We start from the raw sequence: 24424 nt of genomic DNA on the forward strand, positions 1-24424 counted from the left end.
CTGTTTCAGTCTGCAAGAATGTGACAAGTGATTTCCGATTTAAATATTCTCTTTAATTTGGCGTGGATGCGAATTTCCAAAAATTTCCTATTTCTATTCAGGACTAATATGCAGTCTTTGGTGAAATATTTACTTCATCCGCCTTTACGTCGACCTTTTAAAATAATACTTAGATTTAAGAAACCTGTTGCTGCTCTTTGCCTTAAATTCGTTAAATTTTGCAGGTCAATGGTGTGGGACAGTCAGACAGTCCCTCTCCTTTTCTTCCTGACGCAGCTCCCCACAATGAGAATAAATCGAGGAGAGGTCAGACATATCTTCATATACAGAAGGGATGAAAGAGCGTGCGTAGTGATCGGCAAGAGAAACTGAGGTTAGGTGAGAGTCCAGGATCGAAATGAATGTTGGAATTATCTCGAAATGCCGAATAGCCTACTCCGACTTCTATTTCCTATCTTTCAATGTCCAACCTTTGTGATCAGGGTCTCAGACTAAAGAAATCATCGCTCATTTAACATTGGAGATGTAGTGCAGTGGAGAGGCGCATGCGTGAAGTCCAGCGTTCAAACCCAGTATTTCCACACTGTTGTTTGTGAAGTTTGAAAACTAGGCGGAAAATCCCAGATGGAGAAATTTCCCGCAGGTTGGTTGATCTTTCATTGCCGTCGTTGAGACGCCGGGATAAGCCTGTGAGACGTGGGACAGTTAAAAATGGTTCCTTCCTTATCAGTCCTCGGTAGGGAAATTCTAAAAACACCCCACTTTAAGGGAAGGGACGAAAGCTCAGCCGTGATGTTCTGAATATTAGAGCAACAACTATAATTCTCATTGAAAACTACTGAATGCTGAAGGACCAAGATAAGGTGGACGTGATGTTTCCTCTGGTGGAGGTGTTCAGAATTAAAGGGTACAACCTCAAAATTGAGGGGCGACCTTTTAGACTGAGGTAAGGGGGATTTTGCTTTTTAGACAGGGTTAACAAATCTGTGGAATGCTCAGCCGCAGACTGCGGTGGAGGCAAGTGTATGGGGTTGAGTGGGACCCGAGATCAGCCGTGATGGAACGGCGGAGCAGACACGCTGAGGTGAATGACCGATTTCTGTTTCTATGTCGTATGGTTTTATGGTCTAACTGAATCCCGATGAAGGGATTGCTTGAGGGACGTGCTTGCGATGCGGAAACCAAATCAATATCTAAATCCGCGAGTTCCGTTCACAGGGAGGCGAGGTTAATTTCTGGTTCAACTTGGAATCCAACATTTATTCAATGATCAGGACAGGGTGGGAACGTTAATGGGACCTCGGGATTGAACGTAGTGACTACCGAGTGTGGCTCAAAATGTCGTTTTTATAAGAAGTCCCACAAGAGAAATGAATTGTCCACGTCAACAAATAAATAGGATAAAACCACATTCACTGGCGAAATATCGGGAACGAGGTGCAAGATGGGATAAAACATAAACGACACAGAGAGAATAACTGGGTGATCCAGAAAGTGAAGGAGAAAGAAACGAAAGTGGAAACAGAACGAGGAAAAACAAGGAATTAACAACCGAAAGTGAAGTAAGTGGGTAGGAATAAGGGGGGAAGATAGATCTGATGCAACATGGACAGACACAGACGGAAACCCAGACATATACAGACACAGACACAGACATGCACAGACCCAGATAAGACCTAAACATATACAGACACCAACACAGACACAGACAGAAACAGACAGAGACAGAGATGCAGACATTATACAAACACAGACACAGACAGGTACAGACATAGACAAAGCAAAGACAGACATAGACAGACACAGACAGAAAACATAGACTCAGACATATACAGATACGGAGAACACAAATCCACACCAACACACACACGCACAAACAGACACACACACACACACACACACGCAAGAGATTGCGTATCATTCATGGAAGAGCAACGTTGTTTTTTTCATAGCAGAGTGGCGCAGCGGGAGCGTGCTGGGCCCATAACCCAGAGGTCGATGGATCGAAACCATCCTCTGCTATGTCAGCGGCTGCCAACAACAATTTTCCGTCAGTGCGCTTTAAAACACGAGGCCATCCCATCATTGGTAGATTCAAGGAAATCAACTGGCTTTCGGCTGGAATGTACTAAAATCTGTTATCCTTTTTCCACTTTTTGCGGAGGTTTCTGTTTGGCTGGAAAGATGAAGCCATTGTGCATTGACGTATCCTAATGTCATCTATTCTCTGCAGAATAAAGCCGTGTCCTGTATAAAAACAGAAGAATGCTGGAAACACGCAGTGGGTAGGCAACGTTTGCAGAAAGGAGAAGAGATTTAATGTTTCCGGTGGATGCCCGTTCGTCACAACCGGGAAATATAGAAAATAATCAACACACGCAAAATGTTGAAGGAACTTAGCAGGCCAGGCGGCATCTATGGAACAGAGCGCACTCGACGTTTCCGGCCGAGACCCTTCATCAGAACTGGAGAAAAAGATGAGAAGACCATACATAGGAGTGAGTCAGTCAGTCAGTCATCTCTCTCTCTCTACCCCACTTCCCGAAATCGTTCCCGGCATCGATTACTCAGACAATAAATCCTTCTGGAGAATGCTCTTCATCCTAATGCACAATCAGGCACAAATGGGGGCGTGTCCTCTGTCCAGTGCTCGGTAAAGAAGTAGCTGAATCGGAAAGGATTCAGTGACCAGGTTCCATCTCGGTCTCAGAGGAAGAAATGTATGTCTGAAAAGCTCCTGTTTCGCAGTCTCCGAACAGATATTGGTTTGACCCCGCGAGACCTCGTGTGTTCGGACATCGGAATGACAGATCGCACTTTCGCGCTGGTTTCTCGTCATAGTTAGTGTACCCGCCCGTCACGGAAAAGATGGGGGTTTCATTTCCCCGACGAGGAATTATTTTTGCTGTTTCCATATTAAATGTGATTCAAAACGAATTTTCAAAGCAAACATGTTAAAGAGGTACATCCGAGTTTGTGGTAAAAATGATCAGTTCACTGGTGATGTGGAACAGTCCGGTCTGCAGTGATCCCGGGAAGGGAAAATCTCCCGATAGGTGTTCTGCTTCTTCAGATATCCTCTCAGCGACTCTGTATATCAGCACCATTCAGTGTAATCCTCAGTGACAGAGTCCCATGTTCGCTAAAAATATTTTCATCACCCACCTCTGCTATACTTTTAGTTTTAAGCAAAGGCGGGTTTGACGCTCGATTTAAGGACTACGGTTCACCGAGTTAGAAAGGATGAAGAGAGGGAAACCGACGCCTTGGCCCAGCCCAGGCCACCCTGCAGAGACAGAGTGAAATTTCCTCCTCTAACAGAGCGCCCACAGCTCAGGGTGAAAGGTCATCGACCTGAAACGTGAACTTTGTTTCTCCCTCCGCAGACGCTGCCTGAGCTGTGGAATATTTCCGGAAGTTTCAGATTTTACTTCAGTTATTGTCCTGTTCTCTCAGACACGGGATCGATACACTCCCCATACGTTCAGGGACACAGTGACCAGGTTCCATGTAAAATCCCCTTCTGCCTGTCCTGCCCAGTTGTGAGGAGTGTGCAGTCCTTGCCGAGTCGTTTGCAGATGCGCTATGAATTTATTGGGAATTCCCCGCAAAAAGTCTAATTTCGACAAATATTTGTTCTTGACGTTATCTTTTTATAGTGTCAGTGACTCTCTGAGGTGAGTCATTCACACAGATTGTGAAAAGCCGTCCACAGTATGGAATAGTAGTCAACATCTTCCAGCGAAGAAATAGGCCATTTAATCCTTTGTTCACTCCCTGTCTTTGTGGCGAAATCGGTGAACGCGTTCGGCTCTTGACCGAAAGGTTGGTGGTTCGAGCCCACCCAGGGTGTTTGGTGATCCAGCAGCTTTTTCTGTGCATTTCATTGACTGCTGGTATAGGCTGTTCTGTCCGGAGTAGGGGGATGGCGGAGTAGGGGGATGGGGGGGGGGGGATGCTCCTTTTCTGCTTCCGCACAGAGTTCAGAGGGGAATAAAATTATTTTGTTTTGGTCACGTTGCCAGATACAATACGAGGGGTGATTGATAAGTTTGTGGCCAAAGGTAGAAGGAGATGAGTTATACAATCTCTTGTAACAGGCACGTGCAGGTTAACTCGGGTTTCAATGATTATGCAGAAAGTTTGGTTAATAACTCATCTCCTTCTACTTCAGGCCACGAACATCAATCACCCTTGCTGTGGACCACGTCTGGAGGTCTAAGACGCTGACTTTTACAACGAAGTGATCCGTATGCTCCACTACCGCTGGACTGAGTGTGTAAATGTAGGAGGGCACTGTGTTGAAAAATAAATATGCAAAATTTTCCAAAATCGACTCCTTCTACCTTAGGCCACGAACTTAACAATCACACCTTGTATATGACAAAAAGCTTCTCTTTCATATTTTTCACAGACATCAAATCATTACACAGTGCATTGAGAGAGAACGAGGTAAATCAATAAGAAAATGCAGAATAAAGTGTAGCAGCGACAGAGAAAGCACAGTGCGGGTCAATAATAATAAGCTGGAGTGTCATAAGGAGGTCGATTGTGAGTTCAAGCGTCCATCTTTTTTTTCACGCGGAAAGCGTTCAATGGATATAACAGCGAAATTGAAACGAAACTTCAGGCATTCTTTTCGTGCTTTCTTTCCGTGATCATTCTGCTGGATTCTCATTGGCTTAATTCCACAAAATTTATCATGGTGTCTGGGAAGAGGACTGAACAAGGATCAGGTATGATCGCACCGAATGGTGGAGCAGATTGGGCCGAGTGACTGTGAACGTCAGCCATTGTCTGTGTTGCACTGCTCAATTGTGATATGCAGGAAGGACTGGAACTCAACACTCTATGTGGGGATGTAGCTCAGTGGAAGAGCGCATGCTTCGCATGTATGAAGTCCCGGGTTCAGTCCCCGGCATTGGATTTTGAACAACGCAAGGAAACAGTCGGATTCAGCGAAGGTACCCTTAAAGGGGGTAGAATGATACGTTGAGTCTCAACGTGGAGTCTCAAGTTGATTCACTCATTGCCACAAATAAACGGCTCATCAAGAGAGAGTGGAACACCAAAACCGCCCTCTGAACGCCACGGAGAACACCAGGAAATCACACCGGTGTGTCCACTGAGGAGACTGAAGCCAGTGAGACTTCCCCAACCCCTATTTTAACATGATTTATTTTACAGCAGCATCATTGAGAGAGATCTAAACACTTGCTAAACCGTCTGGTACGAGAATGGCACGGCATCCGACGGCAAGACCCTACAGAGGATAGAGATTCTAACATTGAGACCCAGTGATTTGCGGTCCATTCAGAACTGACGGAATTCTGACCTTCATTCGATCATATGGACGGATTGGGAGGAGAACGAGACTCGGGATTGGTAAAATAAATCCCGGAATGTGGGTATATTCTCCGCTGCACCTCAGACTGCCGTCGCTGCTCGTTCCGTCGAAGTCTGACTAAAGTAGCAGACACAAAGTGGAGGAGAATTTCTGCGGGCCAGTCGGCATCCCGAAACATCGACTGTTTACTCCTCCCCATAGATGCTGTCCGACCTGGTGATTTGCTCCAGCATTCTGTGTTCTGGATTTGCAGCATCTGCAGAATCTCCTGTGTTTCTAACCTAAGTAACAGCCGCAGACAAAGAGAAGGAAGGTAAGGAGACACAAAGGGAGATAACCAGTGTGTCAGACTGCAGGGCCGTAGGAATAGGGTCAGAATGATAATGAAAATCACATCCTTTGCTGAAATGTCGGGAAGAGATATCCGGCTGGGTCGGAGCACAGAGACCGGATAATAACCGGATGGGGTAGGAAGCGATGAAGAGGGAAAGGAGGACGGGGGGGGGGGGGGGGAAGGTAAAAGCGTAAGAGAGACACGATGGAAATTAGATAGGCAAAATATTCCAACAAACGAAACAAAAGATAATCGGTGGAAGTCGGCAAAATTAACAAATAAAAAGACAGGAGAAGAACAGAGATATTTACCTATCAGAAGAATGGCGCGGCGGGAATGTGCTGGGCCCGTTATCCAGAGGCCGGCAGATCCAAACCATCGTCTGCTATTCTTCAGCAGAATATTTTACCGCAAATCGCCGTCACGTCACCTATGTACACAGCACACATTTCACTAAAAAATAAAAAAAAACTTGTGCTTCTATGTGAAATTTCCGTCCACTCACTGCATCACTTTCTGAGATTTGTTGAGAAGTTCGCGGGGAGAACGACAAATCCTGTCATGCTCAGCGATTGTCCAGCACATCTTGTTCTCCACTGCATGGAGTTGTGTCTGGTATTGAACAGATTGAACAGAAAAGACTGGAAACACACAACACCTCAAGAAATATTTGTGAGTGATGAAACGGGATTGACCTTTCTGATCGTGACACTCAATTAGAAATGGTGAGAGAAGAAGATAACTTTCAGTGTCAAAGAAGGTGAGAAGTTGCGTGGGAAGTGAAAAGGGGGACATCTCTGATGGGGCGAGACCAATACACGATGGCGGTAAGACAATCGGAAAGAGAAACATTGGCCTAAAATGGCAGACGAACGACGGGCAGAAATGTTAATTTCACAGAGAAAGAAGTAACGTGGCTGAGTGATTACAGGCCGAGACGTTTGTGAGACAGGTACTGAAAAACAGGTACAACACTCGGCGATCGCCGGGAATCGAACCCGGGTGAGCTGATTGAAAGGCAGCTATGCTCATCCTTATACCACTATCGCTCCATGTTGCAGGAGTTTCGAGTAGTGAAACGTCTTCCATGCTCCATGTGATTCCACAGACCCCGAGCTGCTCTCTGTCGGATCAATCCTCACTCTGCAGCAGGTTTTATTACGGCCAGTTGACATCGCCATTTTCAAACAGAGGGAGTTATACAGCAGCCAATGAGCATTCACCAGCGATCGGACTGAGTGAGAGCCGAACTCCCAGAGAGTCGGAAGAGCTGCAAATTGTGTCTGCCTCACACATCAGCACATGAGAAAACAAATCCTGATTGTTCATGTTCTTTAGCAATGCCGGTGATTATGTAAGTGTGAGTTGAGTTTAGGATTAAGTAAATAAATATCAACCAACAGCCACATTGCTGGGATTATACTGCAATTCCCTCCATGGTTGGTAGATGATTGAGGAGCGGATCTGCTGGCAAATCACACAGCAATGTCACGTGGATAGTGTTACAGCAATCAGACATTTCAACTTCACCAAAATTAAACAGATCATTTTTGTGTAAGAGAAGAAATGGAAGTTTTGATGTGCACCTGGAAGAATATTTTTGTTCCAGATGCACTTCAAAACTTCCATTTCTTATCTTACACAAAAATGATCTGGTTAATTTTGGAGAAGTTGAAATGTCTGATTGCTGTAACACTATCATTGTCAACACCAGAACTATGTTAGGAAATTCACTCTGTAACTCATAAATAATCAAAACTTGCACGTTATTACCTCTGCATAAACGACAATGTAACTATGTCGACACCGGCCCAGCAACTTAAAACAAGAATTCTGCTGTTCCGTCTGTACTAATACTCACTCAGGCTACTTTTCTCAAGTATATCGCCAAACCAGGGCATCTCAGTTGGCCACGTGATCGATCCCTTCTTCTCCCAGTCACTGACTTGGGGGTTCTTCCTTGCGATGGTGGGTTTCTGGAAAGAGTTATCGCTGCTAGCACATTCGAAGTCTCCACTTTTATATTCATATTTTCCAAATTCAATTATCCCATTCTAGTGTCATCGGCCCTAGGTCATCTGATTGGCTTGAATTCCCCCTTTTGTTGTCTCTACTCCAGGCCAGCATCCATTTATTGCCCTCTTCCCAGTAAGCGTCAATCGGTAATTTATGGCTCTTTGTTCCCTTTAGTAACCAGTTTAAATTACTCCAGACAGGCATTCAGCCCAACATTCAGACATTTGCATTTTAAATTATATCAAAAACACCTCACAAATAACATCTAATTTAGAAAAGATCTCTTAACACCCTGATTACCAGAAGCAACGTTGTGTTTACTTTAAAACAGAAATTTTAATCTCACAAAATGGAAGATGTAAAACGGTTCCACAAAATGACATGTTCATTTCCAAGCACATGGCTGGTACAAAGACACTTGATCTGTCTGCTTCCACTGTCCTTGAGCCATTCGAGTTCGATGTTATCTTTCATATTTTAAATCCTCCGTGGCCAACATCTCCTCTTTTTCGATCCACGGAAATTCCTGGGGATCACATTACTGTTAATATGTCTCGGTGAATATGGCACAGAAAGAACAGCAGCATTCATGAATATATCAAAAAATACAGAAAAGGATTTAAAAATATTATCCGAACAAAAACATGAAGAAACATGATAAGTGTACCCTATTTCATACCATTCTGTACATCGGTAATTTAACAGGAATTAGTATTATTGGTATATGGAGCTAGGAAAAATGGTACATGGATCTTAGAAAAATAGAGGCCTCTGCGTAATCCAAGGTAGCTTCTAAAGTAAGTCCATGTTCAGCACAACATGCGGGCCGAAGGAACTTTATTGTGCTGTAGGTTTTCTATGTTTCTATATTGAAACGCAATATAACTGTATGAAATCAAACAAAATCAGCAAAAATAAATGTGTAAAGGCATGGTGTTCGCAAACACTGAAGTTATTAAGGTTGCTCTAAAACACACACTGGGGAAAATACCATGGTTAACCACTAGAACAAAGAGTAAAGCAATGACAACATGTGAAGTAATACACATCAAAGGATGTGAATTAACATTTAAACCCCAGTTCCAAACTTTATTCCAAAAGCGATGGATTCTGCAAAACATCATTCGCTAAACCGACGTGATATCAAATAGTCTTTGATGACACATCCCATTGTTTAATTTGGTAAATAACTCTATCTGACTCTACCGTAATATAAAATACAGGTGGAAGAGCACTAGACATATATCTAAAAAGTTGAATAGATAGTCTTGTAAAACGTTTGGATAACACCTGCCTAATCTAATTGAAACTTAGAATTTCCTTGTTGTCAGATATGCTTGAAGTAGCAATGCGAAAAATATTATTCACCACACCAAGTAAATACCAACATACATTAGCCTCATTTCCTATACACAATCTCGGTTCAGTTCTTTGCTAATTCGTCCGTACTACATGCAACCTTTAATGGAGCCTTCGACCGTTATGAGGCCACTCATTAGTAGAATTCCAACACCAATCGTTTCTGAACTGCAGCGTGTTTTAATTACACCTGTGTGTTTAATCCATTAATGAATTGTCTCCCTTGGCTCGCTCACAACAGCTGTCCAGACTGCAGTTAAGTGAGAGGTAACTTAACAACAGTATTGTCCAAAATATGATTTTATCATATCTGGTTCATTACACAACACCAAATGCGGAATCGCTTAACTTGCGGAAGTTCACGCACGTCGGTCACATTTGTACAAAGGGAAACAAATGTAATGCTTCAGGCGGAGACCCATTCGTCACCACTGGGAAAGAGAGAAAATAAGGTATTTTTCAGTTTCAGACAAAGTGCGCGAACGTGACCGGGCAAAGGAAAAGCCGCGGATCAGGTAAGACCAAGTGAGTGACTGTGATTGTTATAATCGGGACATTTATTTCTATGTTATATGAACAACAAAACTGTGGGGAATGTCTAGCTCGGTGGACTATGGTAATGAAAGGAGGAAAAATAAACGGAGTGAAAGACCAGGTGGGCGACGGTCGAAGATGGGTATTTTTTGGCACAAGGATCAGAGTAACGCACACGAAACACTGGAGGATCTCAGCGGGTCAGTCAGCATCTATGGAGAGGAATAAAAAAATCGCAGTGTCAGGCCGTGTTTCTTCATCAGTACTGGAAAGGAAGTGGGAAGATGCCAGAATAAGAAGGTGGGTGACGAAAATGAGTAGAAGCTACACGGTGATAGGCGAAGCCTGGTGAGGATGGAAGGTAGATATGTTGGGGAGTTTGAAGACTGGGAGACGATAGGTGAAGCCAGGTAAGAAGAAGAGGTAGATATTTCGGGGAAAGGGAAATAAATGAGAGGCTGGGTGATTGGTGGTAGACATCCGAGGAAACGTGAAGACGTAAAGAGGGAATCCCGAATGGAAATTTAAAACAAAGAGAGGAGAATGGAGAAATTACTGGGTTAGAGAAATCGATACTCAGTCTATCAGTCTGGGGGCTACCCAGACGGAATATGAAGTCTTCGTTCTCCATCCTGTGAGTGGCTTCATCGTGGCAATAGAAGAATCTCTGGACCAACATATCAGAATGGGAATGGGCAGTGGAATGAAAATGGTTGAACGTTGGTAAATCCTTCTCATTGCGGACGGAGCAGAGCTACTCGACAAACTGGTTCCCCAAATCATCTTGCGTCTCGCAATTGGAGGTGAGGCCGTATTGAGATAGCGCAGGCAAAATCAAAGCTGAACTATTTCCTCACCTGGAAGGACTGTTTGCGACCCTGAAATTTGTGAATGGACAGGCGCAGCACTTCTTCCGCTTGGATAAACACCGGAAGGGAAATCAGAGGGGTGTGTGTAGTCGTGGCCTAATTGTTTGGCGATGCACCCGGAATCCATTGGGATTTCCTCGTGCAGCTTCGAGTCCTGACAACTGTGTATTCCCAGCATTTTCTGTTTGATATTTTCCGTGTCTCTCTGATGCAAACCGGTCATGTAGACGGTGAAAAACCGGGTCCAGGCCAGCCGCGATTGTTGGTCACGTTCTACAACGCAGAATCGAACCATTTATTCCTACTTTCCACAAAACCTGCCTCTGCGTCGCATCGGTGAGCGCGTTCGGCTGCTAACGGAAAGGTTGGCTGCTAATGACCCGGCAGATGTTTCTTCTCTGTTGTGTTTCATTGCCAGCTGGGAAAAGCTGCGCTGAACGGCGGCCGGGGCTCCCTACTGCTGCCGCGATAGGAATATGAACTGTTATATTTCAGACACATGCCGAGATACAGTGAAAACCTTCTCCGTTCATACTGTTCATAGGAATGAAATCATTACACAGTGCATTGGGATCGCACAAGGTAAAGCAATAACAGAATGCAGAATAAAGTGTAAGAGCGACAGGGAAAGAACAGTACAGGTAAATAATAAGCTACAGCATCATACCGAGGTGGATTGTGAGGTCAAACGTACACCTTATCGTACTGAGAAACGATACAGTAGACAAAACAGCGGGACTGAAACTATCCATGAGACTGTGATACGTTCTTTCAGGCGTTTGTGCTTTCCGCCCGATGGAAGAGGGGAAAGGAGAGAATATCCGGGATGCGGGGTGTCTTTGGTCAGAAATCTGTCTGTTCGACTTGACCAGAAAGTGTGTGTTCCCTCGAGCGGAGTCCTTGGAACTAAAGGACTGGCCGGAACTAGTGTTGTGTTTTTTATTTAATTTGGGGTCCTCGATCGTTCATTCGCAGGCCAGTTGGTTTCATTCCAGATGAAGGATATGAATTCAATCTCTGATCTACTACAGTGAATTATAATTAATAAAACGCTTAGACTCACAGAAATTTGCTCAGTGTGAATGTCCTACTTGATCCTATGAGTTCTATGTGCATACCGCTCTGAAAGAGGTTATTTTTATAGACTGAAATTGTAGATTTTTAAATGGCTGAGAATCGAACTCAGGTCTACTGATTAGAAAGCAGCTATGCTCGCCACGATACTGCAATGGGTTCATGATCGAGTGGAGATTCGGGTAGTGAACGGTCTCCTTTGCTATAAGGTTCAGTTCTGTAACTCGATTATCAGTTTCCAAGCTCTTTATAAAGGGACATTCCTCACTCTGATGCAGTTCCTATTCCGTCTAGTGGATGACGCTACGTTCCGACAGATCTGAGAAACAAAACATTCTGGGATCGGACAGCAGGGAGAATCAACTCTTGAGAGAGTCGGGGATAGACATGGTTCCCTGCCTCACGCAGCAGCGAAAGGAAAAACAAATCCTGATTATAAATGTTTCAAACAATTGAAAGAACAGGCAGTTGGACGCTAATGGGAGCCCTTCCTTTGTCCTGTTCTTGAACACAGTAAGTCACTGAATCGCTAAAGAATCCTGAGACCCCTCTAGTCACACAGTGAGAAGGCATGGATGAAAGGCGCCAGCCTTTGTCTACAAACATCAAAGTGTCTCTGTGAGTTCTCCTATACCCTTGATCGCCCTGATGAAGGGTCTCAGACAGAAACGTCGACTGTTTACTCTTTTCCATTGATGCTGCCTGGACTGCCGAGTTCCTCCAGCATTTTGTGTGCATTACTTTGATTTCCAGCATCTGCAGATTTTCTCTTGTTTGTAATCCGTATAACAGATTCCATACCCTCCTTCATTCCTCATTAGTGTGGTGGTTAATCTCCCCTCCAATCAATCGGTAGACTAGGGTTCGATTCCCTGACGCGGAGACCGTTTTCCTGCTGGAAATGAAAACAGGAAATACAGGAGAATTTTTTGAATAAAACAAAACTGTGTTGAAGTGGTCATTTAGAATATGAAGCAACCCAGTCGGCAGATAGCCCGGGACGGGAGAGTTTATCGAGAACGTTGTGTTCAGCACCTTTTCTCTGGTAATCCATGAACGGGTCTATAATTGAGCGTCGTTCGGCCTTACACTCGGTCACCGATTCCGTCACTTCGAAACATTAAACAGGGGCTGTTGCTGTGAGATATAAACTCACACACTTCCCAGCACTCACGCCGATTCCCTCAGTGTGTCCGAGTGACTGTAGAATGAAGGGAGAACAGCTGAAACACTTTGGAAAGAACGATGCCGAATGGGCAATGTGTTTAATGCCCGGTTTAAATCCACCCTGACCCTCCGACAGCCTCGGACCCGCCGAACAGACGCTCAGAAAGTGAACTGATGGAAGGAACGGCGTTGTTTCCTCTATGACGTCAATCAAACATGAGAGCATGCGCAGCGTCGTTCCGCCCCTTGACCTGATTGAAAAGACCGCAGAACACATACCCGGGAGCGGTTTTACAGCAGCCGGGAATAGAGAGCTCCTGGGCCCGGGAGTAGGGCGCTACCAGTGTCCTCCTCCCACCAGCAGCGCATCGCTCTGAGAGCAGCTGTACAGACAGGCTCGGAGATCGGCACTGACTCCGGAGATGGCGGCTGCGAGAAAGAGGCGGAGTGTTACAGCGACTGAGCTCGGAATGGTGAGTGAGTGGGTAGAGAAAAGCTATTCCCGGGCTGGGGTAGGTAGGACGGCGAAGGCAGGGTGGGAAGGAGCTGCCGGTGACGTGCATTGCAGCCTCTTCTCCGCATACCGGGGGGAAATCCATGATTAGTCCTAGTCTCCTCGTCTTTGTTTTTGCAGAACTCGGAGCTGGACAGATTTACAAGGAGTGGCTGTTGCAGGATCCCGGAGAGAAGTGTGGCGGACACAGTTTACACTGGCAACACACTCAAAGTGCTTGTGGAACGCAGAAGGCCAGGGAGCATCTATGGGAAGAAGCACTGTCGACATTTCGGGCCGAGACCCTTCGTCAGGATTAACTGAAACAAAAGATAGTAAGAGATTTGAAAGTAAGAGGAGGAGTGGCAAATACGAAATTATAAAAGAATACGGGGGGGGGGGTGAATCTAAGAGCTAGAAAGGTGATTGGCAAAAGGGATACTGAGCTGGAGAAGGGAAAGGATCATGGGAAGGGAGGCCTAGGGAGAAAGAAAGGGGGAGGAGAGGACCAGAGGGAGATGAACAGGCAAAGAGTGATGGGCAGAGAGAGAAAAAAAGGCTGGGGGGATAAATAAATCACGGATGGGGTAAGAAAGGGAGGAGGGGCATTAACGGAAGTTAGAGAAATCAATGTTCATTCTATCAGGTTGGATGCTACCCAGACGGAATATGAGGTGTTGTTCCTCTAACCTGAGTGTGGCTTCATCTTGACAGTCGAGGGGGCCGTGGATAGACATATCAGAATGGGAATGGGACGTGGAATTAATGTGTGGCTACTGGGAGATCCTGCTTTCTCTGCCGGACAATGTGACGTGAAATTAAAATTATGGCCACTGGGAGATCCTGCTTTCTCTGGCTTTCTCTACCAATCCACGGTCCCAGAACAGGAACACTACAATCCAGTAACGTTGCTCAGTCTCCTTCATACTTCAACGTTGGCAGATGGTATCTATTTGGTACTACATATGCCGGATTGTAATAATCCCTTGACAGCGTTTGTTCAGACTAGAGACACCATCTATATGGAAAGGGGATACCCTGGGACAATCAATACAGTAGGCCTGCCAGCGGACTCTGTCAGTGCCATCAACAGAAGCTGTGATATTACTGGTGACATAGGTATTGTACGTACAGTTACCTAAATCTGATCCCATTACCCATAGTTGCAATAACAGACCTCACGCTCATCCTCATGAAGTAGCGTCAGAGATGAGGATTCATGCAGTCCATTACAAGAAATTTAATGTCAGCGTTCAAAACAGTTCCATTGGCAAGTGTAACTTTTCGGGGCAGTTCAGTCCAGTGCTCCCTTCACAGATCTAACATTGTTACCAAAGTAAAACACAGACTCAATTTTGCACGAACCTCGTCACCTCCATTTGGCCTTCAGCAGAGCGCTGACATCGATCGAAGCTAGTGTCCTCCTCGCTCTCAGCACAGGATCCGCCGCCTCGCCTCGGTTCAGTCACATAGAATTGTCTTCAATTCCAAAGGGAAGTTACAGACTATTACGTACGATGGTCAACCCACACAAATTGCTGGAAGAAATCAGCAGTCAGACAGCATTTATGGAAGAAGTACTTTTTTTCCATAGATGCTGCCAGGCCTGTGAAGCTCCTCCAGCATTTTGTGTTTGCTGCTCGAATTTCCAGCAGCTGCAGATTTTCTCTTGTTTGCCAATTGCGATGATCGTTTGCCAGAAAACGTGTGATGAAAAAACAGCAATGAACCTCAGGATACTTACCACCCCCCCACCCCTCCAGTGAAGATGCAAACCATCCCTTTGGTATCGATCACCCCTGCACAGATGAAGTCCCAGTGATTGGGTAAATGCAAGCGGGCTTTTTCCACGGGGGTTGGGAGGGACTGCAACCAGAGGTCATGAGTTAAGGATGATAGGTGAAAGTTTAAGGAGAACAGGAAAGGAAAATTCTGCACACAGATGGTTGTGAGAGTGTTGGAACGAGCTGCCAGAATGAGTGGTGCATGCAAGTTTGATTTCAATATTTAAGAGAAGTTCGGATAGGTGCGTGCATGTAGCGGTATGGAGCGATATGGCTCCAGTGCAGGTCGATGGGATTAGGCAGCGTAAATGATGTAGCACGGATCAAATGGATCAAAGGGCCTGTTTCTGTGCTGTACTTTTCTATGACTCCATGAATCTATGATCCAGAATCTTGAAACCCTGCCCCTGCACCAGCTCCTCAGCCACACATTCATCTGCTATGATCACTCAAACCAGAAAACGGCAACAGGAATATTACACTTCAAATCCCAACCAGCCCCCCCCCCCAATAAAAATAACATGACGCCAAGAGGAAAGTAAACACTTTCTTAAATAACACATATTTCTTAAATAATACAAGCTACAGTCATCACGTATGTCTTCGAATTTTAAAAATATCATCGCTCAGCATCACGGAGCTCTGTACAGCGACAGCTCGTACTCAGTCCTTCTGCAGGGCCTTCAGACACAAAGGATTGGTCTCGCGACCGATGCGCCCTCCCATGGAGGACTGACTAAAATTGTCACGGATAATTGTATAATTCAAGAAACAGGTTCCACCGAGACTCGAACTCAGATCGCTGGATTCAGAGTCCAGAGTGCTCACCATTACACCATGGAACCGCACGTATTTACTACAAACGAGAAAAAGAAGATGAATCTTAGGGTAGTATGTGGTGACACGTGTAAACATTGCCAGTATATTTACATTGAACTTTAAACTTCATAGAGCATGTCTTGTGAGGACATGTTGAGGAAGGGAGCAGTTTTCTCTTTGGAGGGAGCCGGATGAGACGTGACTTGAAAGAGGTATACAAGATGTGGGCTGACTGGGAGACATATGTTAGTCTAGATCGGGAGCAGCATCTCCAACACCATCAACCTGAGCACGGAGTCTCCCCAGGGCTGTGTGCTCAGTCCACTGCTGTTCACTCTGCTGACCCACGACTGTGCAGCAATACACAGCTCGAACCACATCATCAGGTTCGCCGATGAGACGACCGTGGTGAGTCTCATCAGCAAGAACGACTAGTCAGCTTACAGAGAGCAGGTGCAGCGGCTAACGGACTGGTGCAGAGCCAACAACCTGTCTCTGAATGTGAACAAAACAAAATAGATGGTTCTTGTCTTCAGGAGGGCACGGAGCGACCACCCTCCGTTGAACATCGACAGCTCCTCGGTGGAGATCGTTAAGAGCACCAAATTTTTTGGTGTTCACCTGACGGAGAATCTCACCTGCTCTCTCAACACCAGCCCATAGCCAAGAAAGCACAGCAGTGTCTCTACTTTCAGCGAAGGCTGAGAAAAGTCCATCTCCCACCCCCGTCCTCACCACATTCTACATAGGATGGACCGAGAGCATCCTGAGCAGCAGCATCACTGCCTGGTTCGGGAATTGCACCGTCTCGGATCAAAAGGGGCCTAATCTTATGAAACAGTCTGTTGCACAAAGTTGGAGGTCACCGATAATTTGATTGTCCACCATCAACCTCCTCCGATCGTCGCTGCCCTTCGGGTCCTCGCTCCAAGTCCAATTCGTCCGGTGGTCTACCAAATCTCTCCATTCGCGTCTTCTCTCCTCATCTCTCCCCGGCCAAAAGACCGCGAAAGTCTCTCTTCCAGCGCACTTGGAAGGACAACAACATTCCTAACGGCGTTATCTTTCGTCATAACCCAAACTTTGCATCTATAGAGAAACCATTCCATTATCAGTGAAACCCTACAGCATGTTACACACAGGTTGTTGCAGTGGACTGTTGATGAGCCAAAATTATTTCCCTGTTTAACAAAGCAATAGAGACAATCCAGGAAATGGTTAACACAAAGTGCACTGTCGATGCTGTGGTCAAATCAAGACGTACAAAAAAGCTGGATGAACTCAGCAGGTTGGGCAGCATCCGTTGAGAGAAGCAATCAACGTTTCGGGTTGAGATCCTTCGTCAGGACTAAAGAAGGAGGGGCAGAGACCCTATAAAGAAGGTGGGGGGAGGGTGGAAAACCAATCAGAGGAAAGATCAAGGGATGGGGGAGGGGTAGCAGGGAGGGATAGGCAGGAGAGGTGAAGAAGGAATCTAAGGGGAAAGCACTATGGGTAGTAGAAGAAGGCAGAGTTATGAGAGGCGATGGGCAGCTAGAAGAAGAGACAGAGTGAAGGTGGGATGGGGGAAGGGAGAGGGAGGGGATTACCGGAAGTTGGAGAATTCCTACGCTCCGACCGCCACAACAGACAGGATCTCCCGGTTGCCACTCACTTCAACTCGCCTTCACATTCCCATTCGGATATGTCCATACATGGCCTCCTCTACTGCCATGGTGAGGCCAAACTTCGGTTGGAGGAACAACATCTCTTATATCGTTTGGGTAGTCTCCAGCCCCTTGGTATGAACATCAAATTCTCCAACTTCCGTTAATTTCCTCCCTCTCCCTTCCCCCATCCCATCTTCACTCTGTCTCCTCTTCTAGCTGCCTATCACCTCTCACGACTCTGCCTTCTTCTACTACCCTGCTTTCCCCTTAGATTCCTTCTTCACCTCTCCTGCCTATCCCCTCCCTGCTACCCCTCCCCCACCCCTTGATCTTTCCTCTGATTGGTTTTCCACCCTCCCCCACCTTCTTTATAGGGTCCCTGCCCCCTCCTTCTTTAGTCCTGACGGAGGGTCTCGACCCGAAGCGTTGATTGCTTCTTTCAACGGATGCTGCCCGACCTGCTGAGTTCATCCAGCTTTTCTGCACGTCCGGTAAATGGTTGACTCGTGCATTAATCTGTACATTAATTCTTACTCATAGAATCAACTCACATCGGTAAAGGCATATTATTTTTCAGGGTAGCCAACATGGCTTTGTGTGGGTGAGATTATAGTTTACAAACCTTGTCACATTTTTATAATGTAAAATGGTTGTTTGATGAGGCAAGGCCTTTCATGGTGGTCTCATCCAGAGCATTTAGGCTCGGTGGAGATTGCAAACAGAAAGCAATGGTTGAAGGGTGTTACTCTAACTGGAGATCTGTGGACAGAGGCGTTCCAGGAGGATCAGTGCTGGGAACTGAATTTGAATTGAACTGAACTAAATTGTATTGTCTTTATTTTTTGTATCCTTTACATACATGAGGAGGAAAAATCTTTACGTTACGTCTCCATCCAAATGTACAAAGTGCAATTATGGTAATTTACAATAATTTATAATAAATAGAACAGTCAATGTATTATAGCGTGCACTCAAATCAGCGTGAGTTTATTAGTTTAATGCCCTGGTGAAGAAGCTATCCCGGAGACTTTTGGACGAAACTATTTTGCTGTGGTATCGCTTCCCGGATGGTAGCCGCTGGAATAGATTGTGGTTGGAAAGGCTTTGGTCCCAATGATCCTACGGGCCTTTTACATACACCTGTCCTTGAACATGTCCTGATTCATTGGGGGTTCACAGCTACAGATGCGCTGGCCTGTCTGCACCACTCTCTGCAGAGTCCTGCGATTAAGGGAGGTACAGTTTCCCTACCAGGCAGTGATGCAGCCAGTCAGGATGCTCACAATTGTGCCCCTGTAGAAAGTTCCTAGGATTTGACGGCCCATACCAAACTTCACCAACCGTCTGAGGTGAAAGTGGTGCTGTTGTACCTGTTAAACTGCACAGCTGGTGTGCACAGACCATGTGAGGTCCTCAGTGATGTGGATGTCGAGGAATTGGAAGCTTTTTACCCTCTCAACCCCAGATCCACTGATGTCAACAGGGTTTAACCCGTCTCCATTCTTCCTGTAATCCGCCAGCAGCTCCTTAGCTTTTCGACATTGAGGGAGAGGTTGTTTTCTTGAAACCGCTGTGTCAGAGAAATGACTTTTTCACTGTAGGCCAGCTTGTTACTGTTTGAAATTAGGCCAATCAATGTAGTGTCGTCGGCGAATTTAATTAGTATTTTGGAGCTGTGGTAGCAGATACAGTCATTGGTGTACAGGGAGTAGAGGAGGGGACTCAGTAAGCAGCCCTGAGGGTCTCCAGTATTGAGACCTTAATTCCCACAACACGTTACAAACTTTAAATTCTCACAACATCTCGTCGGGTCCTCTGTTACCCCGATACCTCATAAACTTTAATACCCACAATATCTCGTCGGGTCCTCTGTTACCCCGAATCTACTTACCTGTGGTACTCGGGCGATCTTCAGCTCAGGTTTCGGAAGGCGTCCGTCAGAGGTTACCCGCCAGATGAATGGGTCGTCAAGGTGGACAGTTAATGGGACAGATCAAGGTAAATCTTACCTTGTGGGCCCATCCATCTCAAGTCACGGCCACCGAGGCGACCACTAACGCCGTCTCTCGGGAATACCTCGTCTTGGACTCCTGACTGGCTCGCCCAATTGTCAAAGGCGGATCGACCCGAAGCAATAGCGCAAGGTACCACGAATTCAATAAAACCATAAAACAATCGATACTTCGTCAAACTTCACTGTTTATTTATAGCATGCTATGGGGTAAGATACAGACTGATCTCCCAAAGAGACAGTCTGGACACTGCCCCCGCCCCCCGAACACAATTCCACACAATTTATAACATTATTCATTACAGGAAATATTATAAATACGCGCGTTAATACAGTTTTAGAACAGTTTCAATCACTGCTAATACACAATTAGATATAAAATCATGATTGGTCAGTTATAATTATTTCTGCCAAGGCCAGCATGGACACAATGTGAGTTTCTTATGTTGACACCTGCCCCTACTCTCTAAAGTTCTACCAACACTGCCCCAACGCTGTCCTTCTCCCATTTAGTTATGTTATACCTCAAAAATGCTCCGTGCGACCAGATAATTCTTTATTTAGACCTATGTCTAACGCTATTAGCGAACAATGTCTGGTTCATCACTTGTTGCTGGGTAAGGTTCCCTTTTTGACTGTACAGCGACCAATAACAGGTTCCTATAAGGTAACTGATCATTAGCTAATCACTTGTCTTTTAATGCCTTCTAATCTATACCCCTGTTTACCTATCCATTTACTCCATCACCTCAACGCCAGCTCCATAGCAAAGGAAACCCAGCAGCGTCTCTACTTTCTGCGAAGGCTGAGGAAAGTCCATTTCCCACCCCCCATCCTCATCACATTCTACTGGGGTTGTATTGAGAGCATCCTTAGCAACTGCATGATTGCCTGGTTCGGAAATTGCGCCATCTCGGATCGTAAGACCCTGCAGCGGATAGTGAGGTCAGCTGAGGAGATCATCGGGATCTCTCTTACCGCCATTACGGATATTTAAACTACACGCTTCATCCGCAAAGCAAGCAGCATTATGAAGGACCCCACGCACCCCTCACACAAACTCTTCTCCCTCCTGCCGTCTGGGAAAAGGCACCGAAGCATTCGAGCTCTCACGACCAGACTATGTAACAGTTTCTTCCCCCAAGCTATCAGACTCCTCAATACCCAGAGCCTGGACTGACACCTTACTGCACCATTGTCTAGTTTATTATTTATTGTATTGACTGCACTATTTTGTGCACTTCATGCAGCCCTGAGTAGGTCTGCAGTCTAGTGTAGATTTTATTTTTTTTTGTGTTTTATTTTTTACGTAGTTCAGTCTAGTTTTTGTACTGTGTCATGTCACACCATGGTCTTGAAAAACGTTATCTCGTTTTTACTATGTACTGTAGCAGCAGTTATGGTCGAAATGACAATAAAAGTGACTTAACTTGACTTGAACATGCTCACTAAGTTTGCTGAACCAGAGTGCAGAGAGCCCAGAATGGATTCCGCTCATCGGTAACCACCAATCATGGCATTCATGGATGACCTCACAGTCACCACAGTATCAGTGTTCGGCTGCCGGTAGATTCCGCAGGGGCTCGAAAAGCTGGTGGTGTGGGCCCGGCTGCGTTTCAAACCAGCCAAATCAAGATCTATGGTGCTGAGGAAAATGAAGGTGGAGAACAAGTTCTGGTTCAACATCGCAGGCACAGCCATCCCAACCATCACAGAAATGACAGCCAGGAGCTTCAGTAAGGTTTTTGACTGCTCTTTAAAGGACACGGCATCCATTCAGGCGACCTGCAGCGAACTGGATGTCTGGCTGAAATCTGCGGACAAGTCTGGCCTACCCTGGAAGTTCAAAGCCTGGGTGTATCAGCATGACATTCTTCCCTGAATCCTGTGGCCCCTCCTGGTCTATGCTGCTCCGATCTCGACAGACGACACCTTAGAGAGGAGGGTTAGTAACCACCTCAAGAGATGACTGGGGCTGCCAACGAGTCTGAGCAGCATCGCACTCCATAGACACAACAACAAACTGCAACTGCCCTTCAAATCATTGGAGGAGAATTCATGGTGACCAGAGCCAGAAAAGTGGTACAGTACAGGGACTCAGGTAATCCGAAGGTGGTTAGAGCAGGGATCCAGGTGTGGACTGAGAGGAAGTGGAGGGCAGAGGAAGCTGTTCAGGAAGCAGAGCCAAGGCTGCTTCGCAAGAAGCTAGTGGGAATGGTCACACGAGGCCGAGCTGGGCTAGGATCCTTTCCAACTCCCCAGACGGACACCATCAGAGGGAAGGAAAGGCGCCCCCTAGTTCAGGAGGAGTTGAGAGCAGTAGTGGAGGAGAAGAGAACCTGCAAGGCGATGAGAATGAAACAACAGGGAGCTTGGACAAGATGGGAATATGAGGTTGAGAGGAAAGTGACCTGGGCTGAGCTTTGGAAAGCCGAACCACTCCGCATCCAATTTCTCATCCAGATAGTGTTCGACGTGTTTGGAAGCCCATCAAACCTCCACACATGCGGCATAGCAGAGTCAGCTGCGTGCCCACTGTGCTGCAAGCGAGGAACCCTGGAGCACATCCTCAGCGGCTGTACAACGGCACTTGGTGAGGGACGGTACTCAACTCCTCCGCATGATCAGGTGCTGAAGGCCATCGCTGAAGCCATCAACGGAGGAGTTGAGTGGGTGAAGCGGTCTCGACCCTCCACGCAGACCATCGCCTTTGTCAGAGCTGGGGAGCCGCCAGGACCCGCCGAAAGAACATCTGCTGGCATCTTGACATCTGCAAGGGACTGACAGTTGTTGGCTGACCTCGAACGCAGCTGAAGTTCCCCAACCATATCGCAGCCCCTACCCTGCGACCGGACATTGTCCTTGTGTCTGAGTCAATGAAACAAATGGTGCTGCTCCAGCTGACAGTCTCATCGGAAGATCACTTGGAAGAGACCTTTGAAAGGAAGCTCTCCAAGTACGCAGGACTGGTCAGCAACTGTCAGCAGGCTGGATAGAGAGCGAAGTGTCTCCAGGTGGAGGATGGATGGAAGGGATTCTTATCCCGCTCCGTAGCCAGAGTCTTCACCAATTTGTGCATCGAGGGAGAGAGGAAGAGGAGAGCCATCCGCAATACCACCAATGCGGCAGAGTGGGCCTCAAGGTGACTGTGGCTCAGCAGAGGGAAGCCATGGAGTCTTAAGTAGCTAGCCATCTGGACACAAGCTGGGGTCTGATCAGCTCCGGCTTGGTCACCTGGACGAGGGTGTATGATGTTGAAAGACCCGAAGCACCCGATGATTCCAGGAACATCACTGAAGACAGGTCCAGAGACACCACTAGATGTATGTACACAGTATCTTTATTTATGAATTATATGCTCTTTGTTTTCAAATTTGAGCATATAAATCCGCGAAAATTTTGAAGCATGAAAACCTAAACTATCAAAAACTGGAATGTTGTCTGTTTAAAAGTATTCATGACCCTCCGCTCAGTACCTAGTTGAGGTACCTGCCACGGATATTAGAGACAGTAGTAATTTTAAATAAGTTTCTCTGAGCTCTGTACAACTTGATGAAGCAAGACTTGCCGATTCCTCCTTGCAATATTACCTGAGCTGTGCTGGATTAGATGGGGGAGCGCCGGTGAACAACATTCCTGAAGTCTTGCCAGAGATGTTCGATTGGTTTAACGACAGGTCTCTGACTGGACTATCGAAGGACATCAATTTTCCTCATTTGAAGCCACTCCATGGTTGATTTGGCCGTGCTCCTCGGGATGCTCTGCTATAAAATAAATTTCAACTTCAGTTTGAGCTTTCGATCACTTTTATAAAGGTCTCTCAGTATTTATCAACATTCATCTTCCCATTAATCCTGACTAGATTTCCATGACATGAATGTATTACATAGCGTGATGCTACCTCCACGGAACTTTACAGTGGACATGGTATAACCTGGTTGATGTGCAGTATTAGATTTACACCACCAACAAACCTTAGGGTGAAGCCACAAATCTCCACTTTATTCTCATCCGACCACCATACCTTATTACCCAGCTTTTCTGTCCCTTCGAAGTGCTGTTTTATGAAGTCTTTATGGACAAGGATGAAGTTCGGGCAAGATTGAATCGGTTTTCTACTTTTGTAACAACGTTAGATCTGTGAAGGGAGCACTGAACTGAACAGCCCAAAGAAATTACACTTGCCAGTGGAACTGTTTTGAACGATGGCCTTAAATTTCTTATATTGCACTGCATGAATCCTTACCTCTGAAGCTGCTTCATGGGGATGATCGTGAAGTCTGTTATTGCAACTACGATATAGTGAGATCAGATTTAGGTAACTGTACGTACAATACCTATGTCACCAGTGATATCACAACTTCTGTTGATGGCACTGACAGAGTCGGCTGGCAGGCCTACTGTATTTATTGTCCCAGGGTAACGCCTTTCCATATAAATGGTGTCTGTAGTCTGAACAAACGTTGTCAAGGGGTTATTACGATTTCGCATATGTAGTACCAAATACATACCCTCTGTCAACGTTGAAGTATGAATGAGACTGCGCATCGTTACTGAATTGTAGTGTTCCTGTTCTGGGGACCTACCAGACGGGCTCGTGAGAGCATCAGTATGGCCCTAGTGTTGCAGTAATTGGATAACAACACAGCCACAGTGCTGATATACTGTAAGTCTGAGCATCAATGACATTTCTAACAAAATGCCAGCAAGCTGCAAAGTTCCCTGTCAAAACTGAACAACATCAAAGGTTCTGTTGGCTGAGAGCCGAGCCACGATTTTCTGTGGTCGGGGTGATGGACTCAGTCTCTGAGTGTAACAACGAACGGTGCGGGATACAGACTCTCCCAGGGAGATTCGAAGATATAGTCTGAACACAACTTCTCTTTCTTCTCGGAAGACTCTACCGTTCGGGGCTCACAGCAGCAAGAGATTATCCACCTTCCCAAAGTCCAATGAACTGATCACTTC

At 46.0% G+C, this 24424-nt stretch overlaps 2 non-coding genes and 1 pseudogene across 2 annotated transcripts; 2 read left to right on the forward strand and 1 right to left on the reverse strand.

Moving 5' to 3' along the window:
- The window catches only part of LOC140717854 (uncharacterized), a 966201-nt pseudogene extending 943749 nt beyond the window's left edge, over positions 1–22452 (forward strand).
- On the forward strand, positions 1951–2022 carry trnam-cau (transfer RNA methionine (anticodon CAU)). The gene has a single exon. It is a non-coding gene; the product is annotated as a tRNA-Met (tRNA).
- Positions 15751–15822, reverse strand: trnaq-cug (transfer RNA glutamine (anticodon CUG)). Its single transcript has one exon. It is a non-coding gene; the product is annotated as a tRNA-Gln (tRNA).
- Positions 22453–24424: the final 1972 nt, after the last annotated feature.

The sequence above is a fragment of the Hemitrygon akajei genome, chromosome 28, assembly GCF_048418815.1.
Source record: "Hemitrygon akajei chromosome 28, sHemAka1.3, whole genome shotgun sequence".
Lineage (NCBI taxonomy): Eukaryota > Metazoa > Chordata > Chondrichthyes > Myliobatiformes > Dasyatidae > Hemitrygon > Hemitrygon akajei.